Raw genomic sequence first — 8,072 nt, forward strand, 5'->3', positions numbered from 1 at the left:
AAAATTTCAAGGGTAAGGACAAGGCCGTCGTTAGGGAGCAAACGAAGGTCTCCTTCAAATCAGGACCCAAGGACAAGGACACCTGCAATGTCATCTTCGAGGTGTCAAATAAAGTCCGGGAACTGATAAAGAACAAGGGCATCCTCTACATCGGCTGGGAACATTGCCGCGCGAGAGACTACATTGTAGCCACGCGCTGCTACAAATGCCAGTCCTTCGGGCACACCACCAAATACTGCCGCGCCCGTAAAGAGATTTGCGGACACTGTGCCGCCGAAGGACACTCCTTCAAGGAGTGTCCAAACAAAACGAAATCCCCTGTTTGCTCCAACTGCCGGAAGGCCGGCAAGGAGCACAAGCACTCCGTTAAGCTGGAACAATGCCCAGCGCATAAAGCGGCACTAGAGCGGGTCCTTCAACAAACCGACTATGAATAACGCCCATAGTCGTACCCATAGCCAGACCCTGAAACTGGCACAATTAAACATGCGCGGATCCCAAATCGTCTCCCTCGAAATGTCCCGCATTATGGGGGAGAAGAATATCGACATCCTGTTCATGCAGGAGCCGTACAACGTGAAGGGCAAATTCATCGGCCTCACGAATTGCACGGCAGTCACGGGCGCGGAGCCTGGCAACCGAGCCATGGCTGGTATCGCGATACGCAATCCCAACCTCGAGTCCCTTAAGCTGTCGCATCTCAGCGACGACTATTGTACGTGTATCGAGGTAACAGGACCATTCGGGAAACTGTACCTCGCTAGCGTATATTTCAAATTCTCGCACGATATCGAAAGATATCTGGCGAGAATCTCGCAAATATGCCGCTCCCTCCGCGGACAGAGATTAATAATCGCTGCCGATGCCAACGCGAAGTCCTCGATTTGGCACAGCACCACAACCGATCCGCGAGGCGAAGAATTGGAATGGGTCGTAACCCAGGAAAATCTAGTAGTTCTCAACGAACCCGGTAACGCCCCCACATTCCGCAACCATAAAGGATCCTCCAACGTAGATGTAACGCTGTCAAGCCTACCGACCGTCGGGTACATAGGAAGCTGGAAGGTCCATGAAAATTGGACATCCAGCGACCACAACGCAATTACCTTCACGTACAAGGCCCCCACCACAATGGGACCCGCCTCCGCGAGCCCTAGATTCAATACATCCAAGGCCGATTGGGCTAAATTCCAATCGAACCTGGAAATAATCAAAAGCAGCCTCCTCCGCGATTCCCGGCTGGACAGCAAATCTGCAATTGAGGCCTCAGCTGCGTCTCTCCAAGACGCAATCATTACGGCTGCGCAAAAATCCCTCCCGAGAAAGAAAATTTTCCCGAAATCGGTTCCCTGGTGGACGGAAAACCTGACCCGGCTAAAGAAGAAAACTTACCGCATGCGGAAGTCCTTCCAGGTCGAGTCGGACCCTTCCATCAGGGAGGCGAAACGCGTCGCGTACCTTCAGATTCGCAGGAAGTATTCCTACGAAATTCAGACCGCCAAGCGATCAAGCTGGCGGGACTTCGTAACGGAATCCTGCGCGAAAAACCCATGGGGAGCGGCGTATAAAATCTGCGTCAAAAAGATCAGCCCCGATAAAGCCCTGGCCACTTCCCCGGTTCTGTCCGGTTCCACTATCACGTGGGAGGAGACCGCGTTAAGTCTCCTCCACGCCCTTGTTCCCGACGACGCCCCGGACACGCTCGAGTGTCAACGTCGTAAAAGGTCCGCGAGCGTAACCCCCCCGGATACCCCAGACACTCCGCCCTTCACGGAACAGGAAATTTGCCATGCAATCGGCTCGATTCGCAATGGCAAAGCTCCAGGTTCCGACCTTATCGAGGTCAGAATGCTTAAGGCCGCTTATCCGGTCCTAATAAGCGAAATCTCAGCCCTCTTCAACGGCTGCCTGTCACAAGGCAGCTTCCCGAAGCCATGGAAATATGGCTCGATACGCGCCCTCCTCAAAAGCCCCGATAGGGACGAGTCTGCGGCCAGCTCCTACAGGCCCATCTGCCTTCTCTCGGTGGTTGGGAAATCCCTGGAGAAGCTGATCCGCGAAAGGCTGGAGCCCATTTTTCTCCACCCCGGCTATGCTTCCCCTAGGCAGTTCGGCTTCCGAAAGGGGAGGTCGACGACTGACGCCATCCGCGCCGTCCGCAGCGGGCTCGAGGGGTCAACGACAAAATATGCGCTTGCGATTTTGTTCGACATCTCGGGCGCGTTCGACAACGTATGGTGGCCCAGCGTCCTCTTTCGCCTCAAGGAGCGGAACTGCCCGCGAAACCTATATAGACTCGTCGCGGACTATCTCAACGACCGTACGGCCTCACTGATAGGGAAATTGACCCGTGTCGAGAAACAGGTAACCAGAGGCTGTCCTCAGGGCTCAATCTTAGGGCCCAGCCTCTGGAACCTTGTGTTCGACAGCCTGCTGATTACCCTGGCCAACGAGGGCGTAGAGGCGTTCGCCTACGCGGACGACCTCCTTATCCTCGTCCCAGGAAACAGCAGGCTCGAGTTGCAGGAAAAGGGACAGCACGCGACAACCATCATTGAGAAATGGTACGAGTCCGAGAAGCTGACCCTTTCACAGGAAAAAGCAGAGATGATCCTCTTCCGTGGTCATCTCGATATTCGAAGGCCCCCAACAATTAAGATTCAATCGAGGCAAATACGTATGGTCGAAACCGTAAAATATCTCGGCGTCTACCTCGATCAAGGCCTGAGGATCCGGACGCACGCCCGGAAAATCAGGTCGAAGTGCGCCGAGAAATATAACTCCATGGCCGCCATAGCCCGCAGGAACTGGGGACTCAAATACGAGTCCCTAGATGTTCTATACAAGGGACTTTTCCTGCCAATCGCCACGTACGCCGCCCCCGCGTGGAGCGACCTGGTAAATAAGACCTCAGCCTCAGAGCTCCTAAGGGCGCAAAGGTACGCTCTCCTGCGTACCACCAAAGCCTATAGGACAGTATCTACCGACGCTCTACACATAATCGCTGGTGCTCCTCCGGTTGACCTCGTTATCAGACGAGCGGCAGCCCTGTATGATGCGCGAACTCCCGCCCCCGCAGCGGGCGGCGCTGTGGAGGACCCCGTCGAGGAACAAGCCTCCGAGTCCCTGCTTAGCGTATGGCAGGAGCGCTGGGATGTCTCTGCCCATGGCAGATACACCCACCGCTTCCTGCCGTGCGTGAGGCAGCGGATGAGCATGGGATGGTTCTCTTTGAACCATTACATATCCCAGATCATCTCGGGACACGGTGACTTCGCGGACAAACTCCACAGCAGAGGGCTAGCCGATAGCCCCCGCTGCCGCTGCGGCGCCCCCAACGAGACACCCAGCCACCTGTTATTCGAATGCCCTCTGTATAACGCAGAACGCGAGCCCCTCCGGAACGCCATGCGGACCAGCGGGAACCTGGATTGGCCCCCACCCCCACCGGACCTGATTAGGGAATCGATCTTCCCGGCACTGGCACAAACCGCGCGCGACATCCTCCGCGCGAAGGAAAAGGTCCGGGAAGATCGCCCTCCACGCCGCGATCACTCCGCGAGACCATCCCGAGAACGCGATCCCACCCCGCGAAACCGCGAAAACCGCGACCCCCCGCGAAAACGGCGAAAACCGTGAAAGCCGCGAAAAACCGCGAGAACCGCGAAAAACCACGAAACCCGCGACCCACCCCCACCCACCCGCGAAAAACCGCGAAAAACCGCGAAACCCGCGACCCATCCCCACCCTCCCGCGAAAAACCGCGGAAAACCGTGAAAACCGCGGAAAACCGCGGGAACCGCGAAAAACCGCGAGAACCGCGAAAAACCGCGAAACCCGCGACCCACCCCCACCCACCCGCGAAAAACCGCGAAAAACCGCGGAAAACCGCGAGGACCGCGGAAAACCGCGAAACCCGCGACCCACCCCCACCCACCCGCGAAAAACCGCGAGAACCGCGGAAAACCGCGAAACCCGCGACCCACCCCCACCCCCCGCGAAAAACCGCGAACTTTTTCTTTTTCTTTTTCTTTTTCTTTTTCTTTTTCTTTTTCTTTTTTTCTTTTTCTTTTTCTTTTTCTTTTTCTTTTTCTTTTTCTTTTTCTTTTTCTTTTTCTTTCCTTTTTTCTTTTCTTTCTTTTCTTTTCTATTCTTTTCTATTCTTTTTCTGTTCTTTTCTCCTCTTTTTACTTCTTTTGCCTCCTTTTCTTCTCCTCTCTCTCCCCTCCTCTTCATCCCTCCCCACTTACCAAAACCCTGACAGTCCATGCGGGCGGCGCTTCGGCACCGTGACTGTAGGGTTCAACGGCGAAGGCAATAGCCGTAGCCAACCCGCTCGGGATCAAGCGAAAGCTGGCGGCTCTACCTCCACGTGGTCCCCGCTGGACAGCGCTGGACGTTGCTTGCAGCGTCCAGGGCTGACGAAATGAGCCGCTTCCCCTCTTCAAGGGGTAGATCCAACTTGTCCGATGACCTTCCCGAAAGGGGAAAGAGGGCAGGGTTGTTCCAAGCCATATCCGTCCCAACATCTTCGGACTTCCCCTCGCAGCTGTTGAACTAGAAAGTAGGGCCGAATAACATCAGGCCGGCGTTACCGATATGAGGATAACCTCGAGGTGCGGTATGCTCTCCTGAGCAACGCCCAGACTACATGTCCCTATCTACTCCCCCCAGGGGCCGCCGGTAGATGGCGGTTCGGGATTTTGCGCTCCCGGGGTTCCCGAGCACTCGCATACCGTAACCGGCTGTCGTTAGCAACGACCCACCGGGCCAGGGGGCCTAATAACCCTCTGTCCCGGTGGTACGCGCGACAGACCGGCCGGGGGTCTTGCCTTAACCGGCTGGGCCGCGAGGAGATAAACCTCTATAATAAATCCCTTGCTCAAGCTATGGCGCGCGGCGAAGGGCGCGTATCCGCCTTGCACTAACACTGTGGATACGTGGCCGGTGGGTGCACCGGTCCCTAGCGGCCCCCCGCGGGACACCAGGCGCATCCCGTGAGTACGTAGCCTTCCCCCTCGGAATGGGCGTCACCCGGGGGGGTGATGTTAGATCGTCCCGACTCGTGGGACTTAATATGAGTAACAAGAAAATAACATTGAAAAATATAATTGGGGCTGGGGGGGAGAAAGGTAAAGGAGGGAAGGTGGAGGAGAAGGAGAAGAAGGTGGTGGAGGAGGTACGGAGCAGCAGGGCGGAGGCTGATGCTCCTAGTACATCGCGGAGCCGTAGCGTGAGCGTCCGCAGGCGTCGGAATAGCCGAGACAGTAGTGCCGGATCCAAGAGGAGGAAGGCTGATGGGGATGATGTGAGTGAATGCGATATGATGAGTGAATGTGGAAGTGTGAATGATGATGCGAAAGGTGAATTGGGTGTGCGTGAGGATCTGTGTGCGAGCGCGATGACCGTGAGAGGATGTGATGAGCGTGATGAGCGTGATGAGTTAGTGCGAATGAGAATGATTGGTGAGAAGCTGCGGAAGTGTGTGTTCAGTGACGTGAATCGAGTGAATAAAAGCGTGAGTGAGTGTATTTTGAATTGTGTGGGAGAGTATGAGGAATGCCTGATGCGTATGATGTGTGAGAACGAAAGGTTGAAGGGTCGTTTGGATGAGTGTGTGAAGCGTGACTGGGTGCGTGAGTCCGTTAGTGTGTCACCCGTGCAAGGTGTGTCTGGAAAAACGTTTGCGAGTGTGATTGGGTCAAAGCCGAGTGTTGGTATGAGTGCGAGAAAAGAGAGAGTGAGTGAGCCGATGCGGATGAGTGAAAGGAAATTTGCTGTCGTCATCAAACCGAAGGACGACAACTCTAAGATGACGAGCGAGCAAGTAAAAGAGAAAGTCATGAATGAAGTCAGTAAGTGTTTGAATGTCCGTGTGAAGGCCGTACGTAAAACGAGAAGTGGAGGTATCGCCGTCGAGACGGTTAGCGAGAATGAGTTGAAGCGAATGCGTGAGTGTGAGAAGTTCGGAAAGATTGGTCTGCGTGTGGATGAACCGCGTAAGATTGGTGCAAAAGTTATAGTGTACGATGTCCCTTGTGCGGTTACAAATGAGGAATTGTTGTGTGAGTTGTATGAGAAAAATTTGAAAGAGTGTGTGAGTGAGAAAGAGTTTAAAGAGCGTGTGCGTGTGGTCAGCAGGACCAATAAGAAAGATTCGAATGTGGGTAATTGTGTGTTTGAACTGAGTGTGCGTATGTGGAGTAAATTAATGAATGAGGGACGTGTGTATATACATTGGCGTGCATGTAAACTGAGAGAGTTTGTGAGTGTGTTGCGTTGCCATAAGTGCTGTGCGTTCGGGCACATGGCCAGGGAATGCAAGGAGAAAGAGAGTGTGTGCCAAAAGTGTGGTGAGACTGGGCACATGAGGAGTGATTGTAAAAACAGCGAGTGTTGTAGAAATTGTCGGTTGAGAGGTAACAAGAGCGACCATTCGGTTACGTCCGTGGAATGTCCGGAATACGTGCGAATGGCTGAGCGTGAGAGAGCGAGAATAAGTGTGGATTAATGTCTGTGTACGTCCTAAATGCGATCCAGTGTAATTGTCAGCGGGCATATGCGGTGATGTGTGATTTGGGTGTTGTAATGAATGAGAATCGAGTGAGTGTAGGCATATTACAGGAGCCATATGTCGCTGTGGATGGGTGTGTGAAAGGCTTGCCCGCTGGTATGAATGTGTATGTATGTGAAGCGAGCCAGAAGAAGGCCGCTATTGTTGTAAATGATGATCGTGTGGAGTCTATGTGTGTGAGAGAATGTACGAATGAATATGGTGTGTGTGTGTGGATGAAGGGGGATTTTGGAGAGGTGTATGTGATTTCTGTGTATTGCAGGTACGGCCAAGAAATTGGTCCGTACCTGCAATACTTGGAGTGTGTGCGTGAGCGATTGAGGGGAAAGAGGTTAATAGTTGGTATGGATGCGAATGCAGTGTCGCCCTTGTGGTACAGCAAGGGCGACCTGCATTCTAGAGAGAATGTGTTGCGTGGCGAGTTATTGGAAGAGTGGATCATTGGATCCGGAATGCGTGTGTTGAATGAACCGAGTGAGTGGTATACGTTTGCGGGAGTGCATGGGCAGAGTGACATCGATGTCACTCTGGTGAATGATGTGTGGGCCAGGTGTCAGTTTGAATGGGAGATTAAGAATGATTGGGGTGTGAGTGACCATAATGTGATAAGTATTAGAGTAAGTTGCGAGAATGAGTGTGAGAATGTGATTGTAGCCGGGCGGAGGTGGTCCAGCAAAGGAGTTGACTGGGACGGATACGTGAGTGAATTGAAGGAATGTGCTGCTGTGAATGGTGTGAACGTTCGAATGGATGCGAGTGTGGATGAACTGTGGGAGTGTGTGAAATCATGGATCTACGTTGCGAATGAAAGACGTTTGAAAGAGATCAAGAGAGTGAATGCTAGAAAGCCTGTATGGTGGACGCGTGGTTTGGAACGAATGAAGAAGCGTGTGAGAAAGCTAAGGAAGCAATTCCAGAGAGCAAGGAAACGAGGAGTGAATGTGAACGAGAGAGAGGAGGAATATAAGAGATGTATGCGTGAATATAAGAGAGAATTGTGTCGTGTGAAAGAGAAAAACTGGCAACAGTTTGTGAGTAAGTGGAGCAACGTAGATCCATGGGGATCAGTATACAAGGTCTGCAGAGGAAAGAAAGGGAATGAGCGATTGAGCACGTTGAATGTGAATGGAAGGATGACGAGTACGTGGGAAGAGAGTGCGTGTGCTTTGCTGGACACCCATTTCCCGGCTACGCGAATGGGTGCAGTGCGTGAGTTCGATGTTATGCGTGATGGTCACACGAGTGTAAGTAGTTTTGAATGGTGCGAGATTGAGGATGCGGTGAGTCGTGTGAAGATGCGTAAGGCACCTGGCCTAGATGGTATTTCTGGAGAGATCGTGAAGCGTGTATGGTGTGCGATTCCGGAGTGGATGATGAGACTGTATGATGAGTGTTTGAGAACTAACTCTTTCCCGAGTGAATGGAAAAAGGCGAGAGTGATTGTGTTGTTAAAATCCCCCGACAAAGTGCGATCCGACCCCAGGTCTTACAGAGCCAT

This window comes from Nomia melanderi, unplaced genomic scaffold (assembly GCF_051020985.1).
Source record: "Nomia melanderi isolate GNS246 unplaced genomic scaffold, iyNomMela1 scaffold0066, whole genome shotgun sequence".
Taxonomy (NCBI): domain Eukaryota; kingdom Metazoa; phylum Arthropoda; class Insecta; order Hymenoptera; family Halictidae; genus Nomia; species Nomia melanderi.